Below are 20,849 nucleotides of genomic sequence, written 5' to 3' on the forward strand. Positions count from 1 at the left end.
TTAAAGAAAACACCCTATGAAAGTTACAATGGAAGGAAGCCTAACATTTCATACTTTAGAGTGTTTGGGTGCAAGTGCTATGTGCTGAATAATGGGAAAGAGCAACTTGGAAAGTTTGATGCAAAGGCTGATGAGGCAATCTTTCTAGGATACTCTACAAATAGTAAAGCTTATAGAATCTATAACAAGAGAACTCTAGTTGTAGAAGAATCTGTCCATGTGGTATTTGATGAGTCTAATAAACAAGAGACAAGACAAACTGAAATTGAAGATTTAACTGAGTTGCTTGATCAACCCCTACTGGAAAATGAACCAAATAAAGAGCCTAAGGAGAATGAATCACATGAGAAAGCAAGGGAAACAAGTGAACAATTGCCCAAAGAATGGAAAACTTCTAGAGACTTATCAATGGATAACATAATTGGAAATATTGGTAAGGGAGTTTCAACTAGGAGTGCTATTAAAAATATTTGCAACACTATGGCATTTGTGTCACAAGTTGAACCTAAGAGCATTGATGAAGCACTAAAAGATGAACATTGGTTAATGGTCATGCAAGAGGAACTAAATCAGTTTGAAAGAAATAAAGTATTTAGTTCCATTACCAAAAGATTATCCAATAATTGGAACCAAGTGGGTTTTTAGAAATAAGCTTGATGAATCTGGGATAATTCTAAGAAATAAAGCAAGACTAGTGGCTAAGGGGTATAATCAAGAAGAGGGGATTGACTATGATGAGACTTTTGCCCCTGTAGCAAGGATAGAAGCCATTACATTACTTCTTGCTTATTCTTCTATAAAGAATTTCAAGCTTTATCAAATGGATGTGAAAAGTGCTTTCCTCAATGGGTTGATACAAGAGGAAGTGTATGTGGAACAACCACCAGGCTTTGTGGACTTTAAGAATCCTAATCATGTGTACAAGCTCAAAAAGACACTCTATGACTTGAAGCAAGCTCCTAGATCATGGTATGACAGGTTAAGCAAATTTTTGATTGAGAATGACTATGAAAGAGGGAAGGTGGATAATACATTGTTTGTCAAGAAGTTTAAAAATGATACAATGTATGTACAAATCTATGAGGATGATATTGTATTTGGATCTACAAATACCTCTCTATGCAAAGAATTTTCTAAAACTATGCAAGGAGAATTTGAAATGTCAATGATGGGAGAGCTCACATTCTTTTTGGGGTTACAAATCAAACAAATGCATGATGGAATATTCATAAGTCAAAGCAAGTATTGCAATGAACTTCTGAAAAAGTTTGGTATGGACGGGTGTAAGGAGGTTGCCACACCTATATCAAACAATTGCAATCTTGACTTAGATGAGAAAGGAATAGCTGTTGATAGTTAAAAGTATAGAGGCATTATTGGATCACTCTTGTACTTGACAGCAAGTAGGCCTGATATAATATTTGTTGTGTGCCTATGTGCAAGATTTCAAGCTAATCCAAAAGAATCTCACATGAAGAGTGTGAAGAGAATTCTCAAATATTTGAAAGGTACAACCAATGTAGGCTTGTGGTATCCAAAGGGATTCTCACTAAGTCTGATAGGCTACTCAGATTCAGACTATGCTGGGTGTAGACTAGATAGAAAAAGCACAAGTGGAACTTTTCACCTACTAGGTAGTGCACTTGTTTCATGGCATAGCAAAAAGCAAGCTTGTGTTGCTTTAAGTACAGTTGAGGCTGAGTATATAGCTGCTGGAAGTTGTTGTGCTCAAATTCTTTGGATGAAACAACAATTAAGAGATTATGGAGTTGAGCTGAATAAAATTCCTATGAGGTGTGACAACACAAGTGCAATAAATTTGACCAAAAACCCAATTTTGCACTCTAGGACAAAACATATTGAGATAAGACACCACTTCTTAAGAGATCATGTTCAAAGGAATGATTGTGTTGTAGAGTTTGTAGAGACTAGCAAACAATTAGCTGATATTTTTACAAAACCTCTACCAAGGGAAAGATTCAACCAATTAAGAATTGAATTAGGGATAATCAATGAATCATGTTTGAATTGATTATGCTTTGAGAGTGATAGTTAGAGATGTAGGATGCAGTGATATAGATGTTTAGAAAAGAGTATTCAAGTGGAAAATTAGACTAGGTGTAACTTGAAAGGTTAAAATTTCTGAGAAGCAAAACTTCTCTGGAATAATCGATTATCTTAAAATATAATCGATTATGTTAAGTAAACCCATGCTAATAATCGATTATTTGGGTAATAATCGATTATCTGGAACATGAAGAATTCCAAGAGCCATTGGAATAATCGATTATTTGGGGAATAATCGATTATCTGGCAAGAAGAATCTAAAGAGTCACTGTAATAATCGAGTATCTTGGGAAATAATCGATTATCTGAGAAGTGGAATCTAAGAGGTCACTGGAATAATCGATTATTCTGCAAATAATCGATTATCTGGGCAATGTTAGGAGAAATTACCCTCTGTAATAATCGATTATCTTGAATATAATCGATTATCTATATCAGATTGTGTTTTCAAAGGGATTTTGCTGATGCAAATAATCGATTGTTTGCATAAATAATCGATTATCTGGGCGGTTTTTGAAATTTCTGAAACGTTTAAACGGTTAAATACGCGCCAAACCCTTGGAACCTCCTATAACCCCCCCCCCCCCCCACTCAGAAGGTGTTAGGGCATAACTTCTTAAAACCTCCTCTTCTCTCATTTTCTCTCAAACCCTAACCCTTTCAAATCTCTCATTTTCTTCATCTTCTTCAATACCCATTCATGGCATCTTCATCAAAGAGACCTAAAAAGCTTGAAGTGAGGGGGAGAAAACGTCCTCTACCCTCTGGGCAACTGATTTCAAAATGGTTTCCAGATGAGAAGACTCAGGAATACTACTTTGAGTAGTACGCTGGCCGGAGAATCATTCCTCCGAAGACTCTTAAGCTTGAATGGTTTAAGAATGAGGGTTTCAGTTTCCCAACCCTTCTAGAGCACCAAGAACTGGGCAAGTTTTTGAAAATGGAGGGCCCTTATTATCCTGAGCTGATCAGGTTATTTCTCTGTTTTGCCACAAGCAATGAGGGCACCATGCAATCGGTGGTGAAAGGAAAAATGATTAAGCTGGACGGGCCAACGTTGAAGGCTGCTGCGGGGCTAATTGGTTCTGGACGAGAGAAACCCCAACCGTTCAATTTTGGGGATTTTGAAGAGTTGACTACCTTCTGGGACTGTCAAAGGAACCCGGTGAACACCAACTATGAGAAGTTCCTGGCGGGAGGTATGAAAAATAATTCCCGTTTAATTTCATTCATTATTGCGTAGATGTTGAAACCTCAGTTACATAATCATGCTCAAATGTCAAGGGATGACATTCTGTTGATGCATGTTATTAAAAAGAAAATCAAAATTGATTGGGTATCAGTCGTCAATGATTGTATGTGGAAGGCAAGGCAGAAGGAAGATGGCCCAATTCTGTATGCTCTGTTATTGTCAAAGATTTTTGAAAATGCAGGTGTAGATTTAACAGGGGAAAGAAAAATAATTTTACATGCTTAGAACAAGATAGAGAAGTCTTTTTTGCTTCACATAGGGATGCTTAAACAAGAAGACAAAGGGGTGTTCAAAGGAGATGTACCCCCGACTCCTGAACCGGCAACCGATGAAGACGGTGTTCCGTCACACGATGAGGATCAGCCACCATAGGTGGAAGCTGAACCTGGCAGGGAGCCAGAAGCGGAGCCGAAACCATTTTCACCGTTTGAGCAAATCATCATAAATAAACTTGCTGCGGTGATGGAAATGTCAAGAAGACATGAATCTTTGTTTTCTGGTATTCTTGACAGGTTTGATGAGCTTGATCATGAGGTGAAACTGCTCAAGACTCACCTTGGCATACCGGAGGATGAAGATTGATTTTTGTTATGTTTCTGATCATTAGTGTTAATTAGGATTTTAAATTCTGTTTTTGAACAATTATTTTCGATTTGGTTGTAATGTTTAAATTTCCGAACAATTTTAATGCTTTCTGTTATTGAACAATTTGAATTATGGTGAAATTTGGAGTTTATTTTGCTGATTTGTTGATTTGGATGTGGCATCATATTTTGTTTTGCTTGGCTGATGCTATAATGCTCTGGTTTTGAGCATATGTGTGGATGTTCTGTTTTGAAAGTTTGATGTCTTATGAGCAAATTGAGTCATGGTTGATTGATGCTTATAATACTCTGTTTTGAGTATAGATGATAGTTGTGATTTTGCTAATGGTTTTGAATCTATGCATATGGCTTATTCTGAATTGTTGTTCATAGCTTGATTTGTTTTTGATAATGCCAAAGGGGGAGAAAAGGTTGTGTGTGTATAGTTTTTGTTTCTGCATGTATTGTGCTTGTGTGTGTGTATTGTGCAGGTTGTGAATGTTGGAATTAAAGGCACAATGGTTGGAAAGGTTGAAGCACAATAGCTTGAATTGTTATGATTTGAGTCATGGGTTGTCATCATCAAAAAGGGGGAGATTGTTGAGCTTAGAGGAGCTTGAAGCATAAAGGAGTTTTGATGATCACAAGATGTGTGTCAAGGACAACTACAAACAAAAACAACTTAGAAGCACAAAAACAAAGTCAAAGAAAATGTTATGTAATAGTGATTAGTGTATAAATTGTTTTGAATGATTTAGTTTGTTGTGTATGTTGTGTGCATGAGCAAATCTATATCTAAGCTAAGTAGAGAGTGTATGATGATGAGTTAAAAGATTGGAAAGTTATTTTGACACTTGAAACGAAGTTTTAAAAACTAACTCAAAATAATCGATTATCGTTAAATATAATCGATTATTCCAACAACAGGCAAAATGGGATGCCTTGCTGCAATAATCGATTATTTGCCAAAATAATCGATTATCCCAGAAATGACACTCTGGAATAATCGATTCTCCAGCAAAATAATCGATTATATTGTTCTTGGTTGGTTTCCAGAAAACCTAAAGAACAAAATAATCGATTATTCTTTAAAATAATCGATTATCTGGGTCTGAGACTTTTATAAATAGTTTGAACTTTTAGAAACTTCAGACATGATTTAGAACTGATAATCAAATTGAGAAAAGAGTTTTTCTGGAGTCTTTGTGACAATCTTGGAGTGTTTTCTTTGTGAGATCCAAGAAGGAAAACATTTGTGAAAAACTTTGAAAGAGGATCATCATCATCATCACATTCTTGACAAGGGAAGATTAAGATTTGCTTCTGAATTCCAGGTGAATTCGTTCCTTTATTCTGTGTGAATACTTGTAAAATCTTGAGAAGGGTTTCTCAAGTGGTAAGGTTTCTTGTAGTGGGTTTCTACAAGGGGTGCTTTCTTGGGGTCAAGAAAGTGGTTATCTTTAGTGTTGAAGTATATGCATGTGTGGTGTGCTTGTAAACCTTCTTCATTGAGATAGTGGAGCAAATCTTGATCAGGTGCTGATTGAGGACTGGATGTAGGTCACATGTGGAGTGGCTGAACCAGTATAAAAGACTTGTGCAATCTGCTTCTACCTTTATCTTTTACTTTAAGTAATATCTTGGTTGAATATTAAAGAAGATAATTCTTGATTAACATGTGTGTGTGAATATTGATGGTTTAATCTGAATTTAGTGCATTACATTTGAACCTCATTATTTTGTAATCAAGAAAGCATATAGCATTCATACTTCTATAAATAAGTCTTTGAAGAAACTTCATTGAAAATTCTGTCTTAGAAAAGTTTAAGTGAAATAAAGATCCTAAATACTCTGATAATTTTTAAAGGGTCATAGAATCCAATTCACCCTCCCCTCTTGGATTGTGCCATTCTTTTCTAACAATAATTGATTACCTGCGACGTAATTGCTCAATAACCCCTCATTTCTGAACCTTTTAACCTCAAATAAACCTCCAAAGGTGTAACCTTTCACATTCAAACCTTCTATCTCACATTTTCTCTCTCAAACCCTAGACACATTCTCTCAAAAACGAAACCCATCTCTTGTGTGCTCTTCATATCAACAATGGAAGATCTTGAAAGAGGCAAAAGAGTGAAGCATAGAGCAAACCGTGAATACTCAAAGCCTTCTAAGCCAACCCAAGGTGAATCGTCTTCAATAAAGAAGAAAAAGGAACTCTCTCCTCAAGTTGAAGCCGAGGAAGAATCTTCACACCATTGGTTCTCAACTAAGGCTCAAGAGGAAACTTTCAACAAATCTTTTTCTTGCAAAGATATCATTTATCCTAAGGTACTTTATCCCTCCTGGCTGACTAAGGAAGGCTTTGATTTTAAAATTTTCTATTTGCTCAAGGTTTAGATAAGTTCATTAATCTGAGTGGACTTTATTATTCTGACCTTGTTGATGTGTTTTACTGCAACTTACGCAAGAATAATGAGCGTGTTATGGTATTTAAGGTTAATGGTGTAACCATTACAATGACTGAATAAGTGTATGATAAGGTGGGTGGATTAAAGAAGACTAGTATTGTTCCAAATTATGCCAATCTCAAAGAAAAAGGTGTTAAGATTGATAAAGATGTGTTCTTTGAAAGTATGCTTAGAGACGTATCTGCTTGGGAAGCAGAGAAGGCTGCTAAGAAAAGGAACAGCAAGAAGGTCACTTATAATGTTGGTGGTCTTTTCACAGATGATAGGCTACTACATTATTGTATTGTTTGGGTTTTGGCTGCAAGAGGGAGCATTCATGCTCAGATCAATGAAGATGACATGATTTTTATGGCTGCACTTAAGAACGGAGTCAAAGTTGATTGGGTTTATGTGTTGGAAGACACAATGCTGAATACCAAGAGACTTATGGACTACAAGTGTCCATATGCTATGTTTATTAGCAAGGTGTTGGCTCATTATGAAGTACCTTTGGAAAGTGAGGCAATGGAGTTGACTAGGGAGGCTCATAATGTGAAGGATCATGCTCTGAAAATGATGAAGGTGACAAAACATGAAGGAAGATGGAAAGTAAAGGATGAAGTGATGGATGTTGAAGCGGAAGCTGAACCTGAACCTGAAGAAAAACCATTATCTGCATTTGAACTGTCGGTGTTAGCTAAGTTGGATGACATTAGGGAATCTTAGAGGCGTGACTATAATGTACTCTGAATATGTTTTATATATCAATGTGGTTCTGTTTGGATTCATGGTTTTATTTTTGTTATATTATATATTGTAAATATTATTTCTCTCTGTTAAATTTGATTTGGTTAAGCCAAATAGGGTGAGAAAAGAATGAATTGAACGAATGAATAATGCTTATGAATGATCAAGTGCTGATTTGAATGATATAAATGAATGATCAATTGCTGAGTTGAATGATATGAATGAATGATCAATGTATTACTTAACTTGTCATTGGAAGCTTTTCTGTATGAAGCATTGCAAGAAGATCATCAAGCACACACAAGACATCTATTTGGCTCATCAAAACCAAAAAGGGGGAGGTTGTTGGAGATGATGGAGATCATTGAGATGACAAGAAGACTCCTCAAGAAGTTTTAGTTTTGATTGTTAAGTCAGACGAAGACGAAAGCAATTCCCAACAAGGTTTTGAATGAGACAAATATAATGCGTATTGTTATTTCTAACAAGTGTGTTAGTGTTTCAGATAAAGACATGAGTACAGGAAAACTGAAGAATAAAGAATATACATGTATTACCGTCCACACCAGAACCAAGAGATATGAGCTAAGCACTGGATAAAGGTTGATCAAATCAAGGGAATACATCAGACGAAGACACCCACAAACACAGATACAAAGGAAATAAAGGACAAGAGCACAAGAAACCACAATGAAAAACAAAAGCTAACAAGACAATAGATGTGGAGATCCGACGAAATCAAACTCAGCATAAGAAGGAAAATAATGAAGCCTTAGATGATTTAAGACCATGGACGATGAAAAGTGGACCAGACGAAGACTCAAATGCATAGACGAAAACCAAGAAGGCTGGATTGCGTCTGAAGTCACAACAAGAAGGACTAACTAGGATCCACACTCTTAGAAGAACACATGAAGTCATCAAAATAGAAGAGGAAAGAAGAGCAAAATAAGACTAGTGCTTATCCAAAAATCAAAGTCGCATGTGTCAGAGCAAGTACACCTACCAGTCAACAACGCCTCTATAGCTACAACAACAAGAAAGTACAGAGATATCTAGGTCATGATTAATGCTAGATATAGAAGCAAACAAACAGTACAAAAAGACTCCGTGAAACATAGATTCAGCAAGCAAACATTCAATGCAAGATCATATGCATTAAATGCAAGAATTAATGGAGCCTGTGCAAACTAAACACGAGAATCAGATGATGGTTAGTTAAGCATCAAAATGAGGTCTGCTCACGGACGGAAGAACATTCAACAAACATCAGATGAGGACTACTACCAGAAAGAGACATTGGATTATTAGAAGAAAAGCCAAAGCGAGACTAAACCTGGAACAAGGAAAGCGGTGTCGAACATTAGAAGAAGCCAGATGGTTAACTCTGTCAAAAGAATAGTTAAGGGAAGGCACATCATGAGAACCAGACAATTCAAGAAAACTGAATAGACAAAATACAATATGTGCACCAGATGACTATGAGTCCAATATCAGATGAATGTGTGTCAAGAACAATCTGCAATACAGCGTGAAGAAATAGACCAAGTGTGAGACAAAGATAAGAAACACTCCAGACAAAAACAATGTCTGTCTATTCACATTGTTGACCAGATCAAAGAAAAAGAAAAGCATTAAACTCAGACGCTGAGACATAGGTCAAGATTGAGATGCATAGAACTAATAGACAAAGATGAAGACTGTCACACAAGTAATTAAAGAATCAAGTCTCAAGAGACAAACCAAGGCATCCTCTACAACCACACAAAAGCTCTCAACGTAAAATGCATGATCTAAATGAAGAAAAGAAGAAGAAGAAAAGCACGCAAAAGCAAAAGCATGCATATGTCAGAAAAAGTGCATCACTTTTTCAGAAAAGGACAACAGCTATACTACTGCATGACCAGAAAAAGACAAACAATTTCCAGGCCTTAGATAAATTCAAACACTACTGGCAACAGGATAGAGAAGAATACATGCAATGTCTAAAAATAAGAGGCAACATTTAATGCAAGACCAAATGCATTAAATGAAAGGATCAAACTAGTCATGAACGACTATATCTGCTTCAATGGACACTTGCAACGGGCAGATCCTACAAGACAATATATATATCACTATCTCAAACCTTGGAAGGTTTGCTTCCATGTGTGCATGCTTAACCAAGTGATATCAAGCCCACGAAACAACGAAACCAGAGATAAAGTGTATAGAGTCAAATATGCCATAGTGTATTCATCTCTGAAAACTAAGGAGTTCCAAACATGTACATCTTAGGAACAAAACCTTAGTGAGTGTACCAACTTATGTATCCTCTCTATGAGAGTAAACCAAATACTCAATCGTTGTAAAGACTAAGGTTGCATACCTTAGTGAGTGTAAAAACATATGTATCCTCTCCTTGAGAGTAACCCATACACTCAAACCAAAACTGCCTAGTTGATGATTGTAGAGCTTGAAGAAGCTAGGTAAAGAATACTTGTAAAGCCCGGAGGGGCTTGTCAAAGAATACTCACTACTAGCCAGAAGTGGCTGATAAGAGAATACTAACGCCGGTGAGTGAAGCTGGTGGGCCAGGAGGTGGTCGAGAATACTCACTGCTAGCCAGAAGTGGCTGATAAGAATATACTAGCGCTGGTGAGTGAAGTTGGCGGGCTAGGAGTGGTCGAGAATACTTGGGGAACCAGAAGTGGTTTAAGAATACTAGAGTTGGTGAGTGAAGCTAGCCAACTAGGAGTGGTTGAGAATACTCGTGACTAGGAGTGGTCGTGACAAAGAAGGTCTAGAATACTCAAGGCTTGGAAAGGTCGAGAATACTTGGACTAGGAGTGGTTCTGACCTGGGTGGTCCATAATACTCATTGCTAGCCTAAAGAGGCTAATAAGAAGATACTAGCGTTGATGAGTGAAGTTAACGGGCCAGAAGTGGTCGACAATACTTTTGTACTCAATTGCATATTTAGTGGAACCCTTCAGTTGAAGGAGACTGGACATAGCTCAGTTGAGTGAACTAGTATAAAAATGATTGCATTGTTATTATATTTCAAATGCAAATTTTTCTTAATTTACAAATCATGTTAAAGACTTCGTCTACTATCTATTCTTCATTAAAACCATTTTTCAGACGAAGACACAAATTTTGTTTAACAAATATATTATACTAAAAAGTTTTATTTATTGCTTATCCTTAAATGAAACTATCTTGAAAAGAAAATGAAAGAACTTTAATTATTATTATAAACCATCTTCCTCAGCAGACGATAAATCTTTCAAACGTAATAACCTTGTGTTAAGCAAATTCTGCATAACCGTCTGGTATTTAAAAATGCATTGGACGAAGAAGATTACTCTTGCGAAAAAGATTTTAAAATTCCTTCGTACTCACACACATATTCAACCCCCCTTCTATGTGTTTTTCATGTCTAACTTGATTGATGATATAAATGTATAAATCATGTTTGAGCCTATTCAAAAGGATATTGTATTCATTGTAATAGATATAGGCTTGTGTGTGTGTTTGTTTATGTTTGATGATGATAATGAATGCTTAATTCAAGAACCTGTCAAGTTTTTAAAGAAACCAACAATTTTCTTTTTAAGTATTTCCATAAGTAAACATAAAGTAATAGATTATCTTGAAAAGGGTAATTAACTACCAAGTTTTTAAACATAGAAATATGACTTGATTCAAACAAGAGTTTTCAAGGTAACTATGTTAATCAAATTATCATTCAGGGTAATAGATAGATTACCAAACCTGTTACTGGAAAATGATATTCAAATGTCCTCTATGTTAATAGATTACCATGTCTATTACTGGAAAAATGTTTTTCAAAGTACTCTTTGAGGTAATAGATTACCGAAGTTGGTAAAAGATTAAAACAAAGTCTCTTGCTTAGAATCAAACTGAAAAACAAAGTTTTTATTGTGTTAATCGATTACCACTAGAGATAACCGATTACTATAGAATGAAAGGCAATTATGGGACAGTTTTATGTTTCTAATTCAATTTTAAAGAGTAAGTAACAGATTACCATCACAGGTAATAGATTACTTTTGTTATTGTTCTTTATAACTGAATCACGTCTTGCATTCTATAAAATCAATCTTTTTGAAATTAAAAATAATTTTTAAGAGAACTTTTTGAAAATCTTTTAGAAAGAAAACATTTGAGAAAATGAATACTTTCAGAAGCAAGATTAAAAGTGTTTCAAAAGAAATTTTCTGAAATTTCAAGACGTGCAAAGATAGAAAATGAATTCTTGAAAGAAGAAATTCAAGAACTGTATTCAAGAGTGAAAGATCAATCACTACAAGAAAAATCAGCATTATCTACAGAAAAAATCCGTAGATAATGATGAAAATCCGTAGATAACTGATAATTATCTACAGATTATCTACGCAAAAAAATCCGTAGATAATAAGGTCGTAGATAACGTTATCTACGGAAAATTTTCCGTAGATAACATTATCTACGAATTTTATCTATGGATATACAATTTACCTACGGAAAAGTTTATCTACGGAAATTTCCGTAGATAAGTTACCTATGGAAATTTCCGTAGATAAGTTACCTACGGAAATTTTCGTAGGTAACTTACCTACGGAAATTTCCGTAGATAAGTTACCTACAGAAATTTCCGTAGGTAACTTACCTATGGAAATTTCCGTAGATAACTTATCTACAAAAATTTCCGTAGATAAGTTACCTACAGAAATTTCCGTAGATAACTTACCTACGAAAATTTCCGTAGATAACTGATTTCAACATAACATGAATTGTTTTGTTTACCTTTCCACACCAATCTTTATAAATAGTTTTACCTTGTCAGAAATATTAATAAAATCACTTCTCAGGTTTCTTTAAATATTCTATAACCACAATATGAAATCAAACATCTTTAAAATCTAAATACCCATAGCAATTATGCATAATTAGTTTCCATGTCATAGTGTAAAATAAGAATATTTTTGCATAAAATTATACATAATAAAATATTTAAATAGTTGTGGATCCATAATCTAAAAAAAACATCTAACTAATAGTCATCTCCATAGTGTCCAGTAGGTGGTGGTTGTTGGTCATCGTGGTTGTCATGAAATTGTTGATCCACTTGTTGTTGCAAAATATGTTGTGTATCAGAAGGTAGGAGAGGTAAAACAGCATTGAACAGGGATTGAAACTGGCATTGCAAGCGTTCATTTTGTTCCCTAGATTGACGAGCCTCCTCTCTAGATTGACGAGCCTCCTCCCTAGACTTACGGACATGCTCTTCCAATTGAATAATTTTGTCTGAATCTTCAGTAGCACGAGCAGAAGATATATTTGTGAAGGTATCCACCAATGTCAATGGAGGAATGACTTTTCCAACCCCATAAAGTCTTCTTTTGTCTGTAACCCCACCAGCAGCAACAATCCAACTTTTATTGCGGAGTCTTTCTTCCTGAACTGGGTCCATAGAAGACGTTTCAGAACCTCCCATACAAGATGCAGCCTTAGACCTAGCTTGATTAAATATAGTCTCAAATTGATCCTATTTCACAAATAAAGATGTTTAGAAGTGACATTTATCAAAGATGATTAGAATTGAAAAGAATAAAGCAATAATACGAAAAAAATAACTCACATATGTTCGCTTAGATCTTTGGTCAACAAAATCACCCGTAAGCTTCCATACAGCAGTTTGGTGGAACAACTCATCAACATGTGGAAGGCGACCCAACTCTTGTGACTATAATTGTATAAATAGTTAATCATTATATTTCTAAAATTATATTAAATAAAATATATTAGTTTAATGTAATTACCATCCGCATAGCATGCTCGTGATGGGTGATGGAGCCACCTATGTGCAGACTTCCACCTTTCTCAGATGCTCTATTTTTTTGAGCTTGGATACTCTTTGTTTTAAACTCTGGGGCCATCCACTGGGTAATCAAACTCTGCCAAACTGTATCAAAGATCCAATCAGACTTCTTGTTTATTTGACGAGCTTTCTTGAACATTTCAGAAAGCCTATGAGATGCTTTTGTGTGAAATATTTTTTTTATCTTCTCTTCATGTTCAGGTCTCCATGAAACTTTTTTCTGCATTAACAGAATAAAGAAGCAATTAAATTATTCATGACTACAAAATTAGTGCATTTAACGTAATCCCTTTAGAACAGAATGATAATAAACAAATTATGTACCTTAAAACGCTGAAAGAAGATATCTTTTTGTTCTTCCTTCATTGCACCCCGAGTCATCCATGGCTCAACAAATTGTTGCTTAATAGTCAATGTGATTGCCTTAGATGCTACTCTGCTTGGATAAAACCTAATTAATGAGGGAAAAAAATTAAATCATTTCAATGATGGGGAAGAAAAAATAGGATTTAGAAAGCAAAAATTATAAGTTTTACCCATCATTACAAGGCTCAATCATTGGAAGAACAGACCCAGCTGGTGGATCTTCATTGTTGAATGGTGATGTATCATTGTTGGACACTTGCTCTTCATCTCTAGTAGGAATTTCAAAAAGTCTGGAGGGTACTGACATTAGTGATGCATTGCTACTAGGTTCACAATGTGAAGCTCTAGAAGAAGGTAACTGATTCTATTTTTGGGAGCATGTGGGTTCAGCATTTTGGGTTTGGGGTAATGGGGGTGTAGCAATTTGGGTGTTAGGAGGTATGGTTCTAGCATTTTGGGTTTGGGGAGGTGTGCTCGTAGCAACTTCTGTTTGGTGAGGCATGGGTGCAGGGACTTCAGTTTGAGGAATTATGGGCTCTAAACCTACAAGTGGTTGGGTTGTTTGTTTAGGTAGTCTAAGAACATACCTTGGTTTTTTCCCCTTTTTTCCTTTGTTGCCACCAAGTGAAGGACATTGGGGAAACTTATCAGCACCTCCTGATGCCATTATCTGCAAAAAAAACAATTTAACAAATTGTGGTGATTCAATATTTAAACATTTCACAACATAGAATTAAACATGATTATGTTACCTAATGGTTTTTAAAACATTATAATTAAATACTATGTAGCAATTAAAACAATGCAAATATCAAGTGATTACTACGAGAAACAATATATATTGGTTTTATATAAATATTAATTAAACATTGATGTTACAATTGAACATGATATTTGCCTACTCACAATTTCTATAATAGTTATAATCCTAGTCAGACGAATCAGAATTCTCATTATCCATCTCCATTTCTTCATTGTCCTTTTCGGAATCATAGTCTTCAAATTCTCCTTCTTCATCATCATAATGTTGTTCCAAATCATTGTCTTCAAATTCCCCTTGTTGAATATGTTCTTCCAAATGAACTGGTTGTATCTCAGATGGTTCATCTTCTTCTTCAACAAGAATTTGTGAATCTTGGAAGCCTAAAATAGGTTCTACTTCTATGACTTCATTGACGTGTGACACTTGGTCTACTTGGTACGGTACATCGTCCTCCACATGACATTCTATACGACCTCTAGGCTTTGTTTTAATTGGTACACACCAACCGCGTTTATCTATTCATGATGTTGGATATGGGACATAATAAACTTGCCTTACATTATGAGCAATAATAAATGGATCATATGCCACATATCTTTTGTCCATGCGAATATTGACAACATTATATTTGGGATCTACTCTTGTACCTCTTCATGATGGATCATACCAGTCACAATAAAATAGCATGACTTTCTTGGGAGAACTTGAACTATTGTACTCTAGTTCATATATGTGTTGGATGACCCCATAGAAGTCATCATCACCTCCTTCAGTAAGCCCTTTGACATAAACTCCACTGTTTATTGTCTTTTTACCTTTGACATAAACAAATTCTAAAAATACAGCTATAAGAATATGAAGCGTTCATGCAGTTTCCAATATAAATACATATCTTTTTTATTCAAAAGAATTATTGTCGCCACCGGCCCGAAACGGGCTTTCGGCATTCGCGAAGGATGGTTGGACTCTTTTATTTGTTTAAAAATATGGATTGCTAGAATGACTTATTCTCAAACTGAGACCTTGTCAAACGAGCAATTTTATTAAAAGGCTCACCAATCCATGTTAATCCCAAGCGGGACCCTCCATGGATTAGCGGTTTTCATAAAAAGGAAGGGTTCATGGAGTCGCCACCAATGTTTTACTCAAAACATTGGAAAAAGAAGTTTAAGGCAATCGATTCAAAAATCGACTTCGGCCATTACAACCAGAGTCGGGTAAGGGAGTCGGTTACGCGTGGGGAAGGTGTTAGCACCCCACAGCGCCCCTTTCGGGTTCCCTATGACAGATTATTTCTAAAAATAATAGTGCAAAATTACTAAATTACCCCTATTTATTCTAAACAATTATAACTTAACTATCTACATGATGACAGTTAAATATACACACAGAAAGCAGTAAAAGGAAGGTCTTAAGAAGAAACCTTTGAAGCGTGCTTTTATATTCAAGTAAAACTGGGAAGCTTTTTGGCGTTCCCTCGCTCTACAAGCCCGCTCGCTCCCTCCTAGAAAATTTTAACTATGGAAATCCGGAGGATTTCCCTTCGACTCAGTTCGAGACTCAAGCAAAAAGCTCAGAACTCGAGAACTTTGTCGGATCAACTCTCCGAGTGATTTCTAGGCAGAGCACTGCTCAAAAAAACCCAGAATACTCAAGAAGAGGGTTAAAACTCAGTGTAAAAGTGTAGAATGACGTCCAATTGACGTCATATTTATAGGGATGAGGCGCAATACGGCCTCTGGGGGTCAATACGGTTCGTATTGAAGTTTTGAACTACAATACGGCCGTATTGAATTCAGTACGGCCGTATTGAAGTTCAAAAAACCTCAATACGGCCGTATTGAGTTCAGTGCAGCCGTATTGAAGTTCAGTGCAGCCGTATTGAGTTCAGTGCAGCCGTATTGAAGTTCAGAAACTTCAATACGGCCGTATTGAGTTCAGTGCGGCCGTATTGTAGTTTAAAATGTTCAATACGGCCGTACTAAACTTTTGGGAGGCCGTATTGGGCTTCATTCCCTCCACTTTCTTATTTTTTGCTACTCTAAGACCTCTAAACCTACAGATTGTCATCCCACGGTCTTCTAAGAGTCCCTTTGGCTGACTTTCCTTTGATCTTCGAGAGTCTTCGAGTCTTATTTCCGACCCGGACAATTTTAGGGGTCTACAGCTGCCCCCCCTTTACTTAGTCAAACGGCCTTTTAGTGTACCGGTTGATAAGTAAAGGAGTTGACCCAATTGTCCGGGGAATAAGGCCATCCTTCCGACTTGTAGTGTCTTCCGGTGGAAAATTGCTGAGTAGCCTCTCCAGGTTTTGCTTCGCTCGTCGCCCAAGCCGGAAGCTGCATACCTCCGTGCTTCTGAACACTCTGGTAGCGTGAGTACCGCCTCTCCAGGCTCAACTTCACTCGACGCCCGAGCTGGAAGTTGTGAGTACCGCCTCTCCAGGCTTAGCTTCGCTTGCCGCCCAAGCTGGAAGCTGTGAGTACCGCCTCTCCAGGCTCTGCTTCGGTGCTTCTGACATCCTAGGCAGTTGAGTTTGCCCTCTCCAGGGTTAGCTTCGCTTGCCGCCCAAGCTGGAAGCTGTGAGTACCGCCTCTCCAGGCTCAACTTCACTCGACGTCCGAGCTGGAAGTTGTGAGTACCGCCTCTCCAGGCTTTACCTCCGTGTTCTTGACAACCTCGGGGTAGTTGGATACCTCCGTGTTCCTGACAACCTCGGGGTAGCTGAGTACCGCCTCTCCAGGCTATACCTCCGTGTTCTTGACAACCTCGGGGTAGTTGCATACCTCCGTGTTCCTGACAACGGGGTAGCTGAGTATTGCCTCTCCAGGCTTGTGCATACCTCGGTGCTCTCGACAACTGGGTAGCTGAGTATTGCCTCTTAGGCTTGTGCATACCTCGGTGCTCTCGACAACTGGGTAGCTGAGTACCGCCTCTCCAGGCTTGTGCATACCTCGGTGCTCTCGACAACTGGGTAGCTGAGTACCGCCTCTCCAGGCTTGTGCATACCTCGGTGCTCTCGACAACTGGGTAGCTGAGTACCGCCTCTCCAGGCTTGTGCATACCTCGGTGCTCTCGACAACTGGGTAGCTGAGTATTGCCTCTTAGGCTTGTGCATACCTCGGTGCTCTCGACAACTGGGTAGCTGAGTACCGCCTCTCCAGGCTTGTGCATACCTCGGTGCTCTCGATAACTGGGTAGCTGAGTACCGCCTCTCCAGGCTTGTGCATACCTCGGTGCTCTCGACAACTGGGTAGCTGAGTACCGCCTCTCCAGGCTTGTGCATACCTCGGTGCTCTCGACAACTGGGTAGCTGAGTATTGCCTCTTAGGCTTGTGCATACCTCGGTGCTCTCGACAACTGGGTAGCTGAGTACCGCCTCTCCAGGCTTGTGCATACCTCGGTGCTCTCGACAACTGGGTAGCTGAGTACCGCCTCTCCAGGCTTGTGCATACCTCGGTGCTCTCGACAACTGGGTAGCTGAGTACCGCCTCTCCAGGCTTGTGCATACCTCGGTGCTCTCGACAACTGGGTAGCTGAGTATTGCCTCTTAGGCTTTGAGATGATTTTGTCTCCATAGTCCACTATGCTGCTTCGACGTTTTTTCTGATTTTGTGCCACTGAGGGCTGGATAACGCAGGGATCCGTCTAGGGGATGTGCAGTCATTCATAGGTTCTTGTGTCCCAACTTTCCTTTGCATAGTTGGTGCCCATTGAGGAATTTCTGTTTCCCTGGGGTGTAGACACGAAGATGCTCTTTCTCAGATGAGCGGTGCCTTATGATTGGCTGACGTCCTTTCGACGTTGGTGGAGTATCCCGGTTATCCTTATTCGGGTGACTCTTTTGATTTTCTGATTTTGTGCCACTGAGGGCTGGATAACGCAGGGATCCGTCTAGGGGATGTGCAGTCATTCATAGGTTCTTGTGCCCCAACTTGCATTTGCATAGTTGGTACCCATGGGGAATTTCTGACTCCTTGGGGTGTAGACACAGATGCTCTTCTTGAATTGAGCGATGCCTTATGTTTGGCTGACGTCCTTTGACGTTGGTGGAGTATCCCGGTTATCCTTATTCGGGTATCTCTTTTGGGTTTTCTTGGTTTTATTGCCTCTGCGTAGGCTGTTATCCGCTGAGGGATTCTGTCGTTAATTTTGTCTAGCCTCTTCTGTTAGGCATATTATCTTGATGTTTAATGATTGGCTGAAAAGCCAAATTCCGCTTGGGGAATTGTTATTGATCCTTTTTTTTTTTTTTGGGTTTTCCTTTTTGAAGGAGTGCCTCTTGTGTAGGCGACTGGGGATTTGAAGTTCTTATGTATCCCAGAGTATTATTTAGAAAGCCTCTTCAGGCTTAGCTTCACTCTTCGTTTGAGTTGGAAAGCTATCTTCCACTGAGGAAGTTTAAATCCTTTGACTTAGATATTTTGTTTGGATGATCGCGCTTGCATTGGGGATTTTGACGATCTTGCTTTGATAGCTCTCGCTGGGGATTTGTTCCATGAGCTTAAGCTGAGGTTTCTCTGGGGAGTATTATTTCTGCGAGCCTCTCCAGGCTCAGTTATTTTGAGAGAGTATTATTTCGGCGAGCCTCTCCAGGCTCAGTTATTCTGAGAGAGTATTATTTCAGCAAGCCTCTCCAGGCTCAGTTATTCTGTTGAGGGAGTATTATTTCGGCGAGCCTCTCTAGGCTCAGTTATTCTGAGAGAGTATTATTTCAGCAAGCCTCTCCAGGCTCAGTTATTCTGAGAGTATTATTTCGGCAAGCCTCTCCAGGCTCAGTTATTCTGTACGAGTATTATTTCGGCAAGCCTCTCCAGGCTCAGTTATTCTGTATGATTTGTTGGATTTTCTGTATTTTGCCTTTTTTGTCGATTTTGGCTTTTTCTGTGTTTTTGCCTTTTTTGTTGATTTCGGTTTTTTCTGTATTTTTTGTTGATTTTGGCTTTTTCTGTATTTTTGCCTTTTTTGTTGGTTTTGGCTTTTTCTGTACAGAAATGTCTCTGGGGAGTATTATTTTGGCAAGCCTCTTCAGGCTCAGTTATTCTGTATGATTTGGGGAGTATTATTTCGACAAGCCTCTCCAGGCTCAGTTATTCTGTATGATGAGGGAGTATTATTTCGGCGAGCCTCTCCAGGCTCAATTATTCTGTATGACGAGGGAGTATTATTTCGGCGAGCCTCTCCAGGCTCAATTATTCTGTACGTTTTATTGATTTTCTGAATTTATGCATTTTGTTTGCCGCTGTCATACACAAGCAATTTTTCTATTTTTTCTATTTTATGCGACTGCCTCATGATGAGGTCTTTGAATGTGCAATTAATGTGCGTGATGCACAAAATGCAAGTTTAATTATTTTATTAATTTGTTTTTTTTTTTATTTTTTTTTTTAGAATAAACAGAGAATAAGTGATTTTCCATTACACCTATCATCTGTATGCATGTATGCAAATATGATGCACCTAATTCTATTTGATTCATTTTTTTCAAAAGAATTAATCGGTGCACTTTTTGTTTGGATCTTGCCATTCCTCCAGATGGGCTGTGCTCTGCTGATTTCCGTAACCGAGGAATGATGCGTATTTGATTTTGGTGTCATCAACCAAATGATTTTCCTTTCCTTTAGAAGATGTGTCAACCCTCCTATTGACTACTATATCTCCATGTTTCCACTAGATTATTCAAAAATCGTTTGGGACAAGAGAGAAAAGAAGGAAAGGATATTTTTTCGAAAGTTTGTGTTTTAGAGGGGATTATTTATTTTTTGAAAAATGGATTTTGTAAGAATGGCTTGGCCAATGGTAGGCTTAAGTGTTTAGGCTTGTTTGATTAAACACTTATGAAGTTAATCACGTCTTGGTTATTAACGTTTGTGATTTGATAACTTGGATAGCTTTTCTTGAGCCACTTTGTTGAATTCAGTTGGTGGTACCATCATGGATTTATTCTGTTTTTCGATTGCCCTAACTTTTGCCTAAAACGCCCATTTGTGGAGTTTTAGCGGGCTTTTGTTTTTGTTCATTATTTTGTAACCCTAATTTTTGCCTAGGTCACCCTTTTGTGGGATTCCTAGCGGGTCTTTTGCTCTTATTTTTGCGCAGTCCCCTTTTTGGGTTTCCTGCCGAGCTTTTTGTTTTTTAGGATTTTTGTCCTGAATGGATTTCTTTTATCCATGACGGCACTTATTGAGGCCAAGGAAAGGTGCTTCAAGTTGTCACACACTTCCACATGAAAAAAGATGCGGGTTTATTTTTATTAAGACGATTTTAACCTCATTTATGTTTATTCAAACAGGGTTAAATAATGCGGTCTAGAATTTTATTGTAAGCAAGAAAAGAAGCAATAAGAAATAATGAAGAATGATTTTATTATAATCATAGTGGAAACATGTGCCCTATCGAGGCTCGGGGGTCGGGCTGTCCCCGAGGAGTAATCTCTAATAGTCATCAGGTTTACACATCCCTATCGGAAGGAGGAGAGCACTTGATGACGACGACCGGCCTTGATGCTTGTGAACCGGCCTTCCTAAAGATCTGGCTTAAAGAACGTCGAGAAGGATCTTGATTCCTCTTCGTTCTTTGATCTTTAACAGGGTTGTATCCTAACCCTTGTTTCCCCGGATTATCCTTGATGATGGGTAGCTCCGGAATTCCTTGGGAGTCCTTGCCAAGTCCTTGTCCCGGCAAGTATCCATTCTTGGTGAGCATATGGGCTACCTTCTTCATTTCTCGGGGAAATGTCTTAACATTGGCGATC

At 38.0% G+C, this 20,849-nt stretch overlaps 1 long non-coding RNA gene across 1 annotated transcript; it reads right to left on the reverse strand.

The window, feature by feature from the left end:
• Nucleotides 1-13,098: 13,098 nt before the first annotated feature.
• On the reverse strand, nucleotides 13,099-14,524 carry LOC145951789 (uncharacterized). Its single transcript, XR_014429719.1, has 3 exons — nucleotides 13,503-14,524; nucleotides 13,338-13,417; nucleotides 13,099-13,186 (listed from the first exon to the last, which is right to left on the reverse strand). It is a non-coding gene; the product is annotated as an uncharacterized LOC145951789 (long non-coding RNA).
• Nucleotides 14,525-20,849: the final 6,325 nt, after the last annotated feature.

This window comes from Cajanus cajan, chromosome 9 (genome assembly GCF_000230855.2).
Source record: "Cajanus cajan strain Asha chromosome 9, NIPB_CcT2T_4, whole genome shotgun sequence".
NCBI classification, from domain to species: domain Eukaryota; kingdom Viridiplantae; phylum Streptophyta; class Magnoliopsida; order Fabales; family Fabaceae; genus Cajanus; species Cajanus cajan.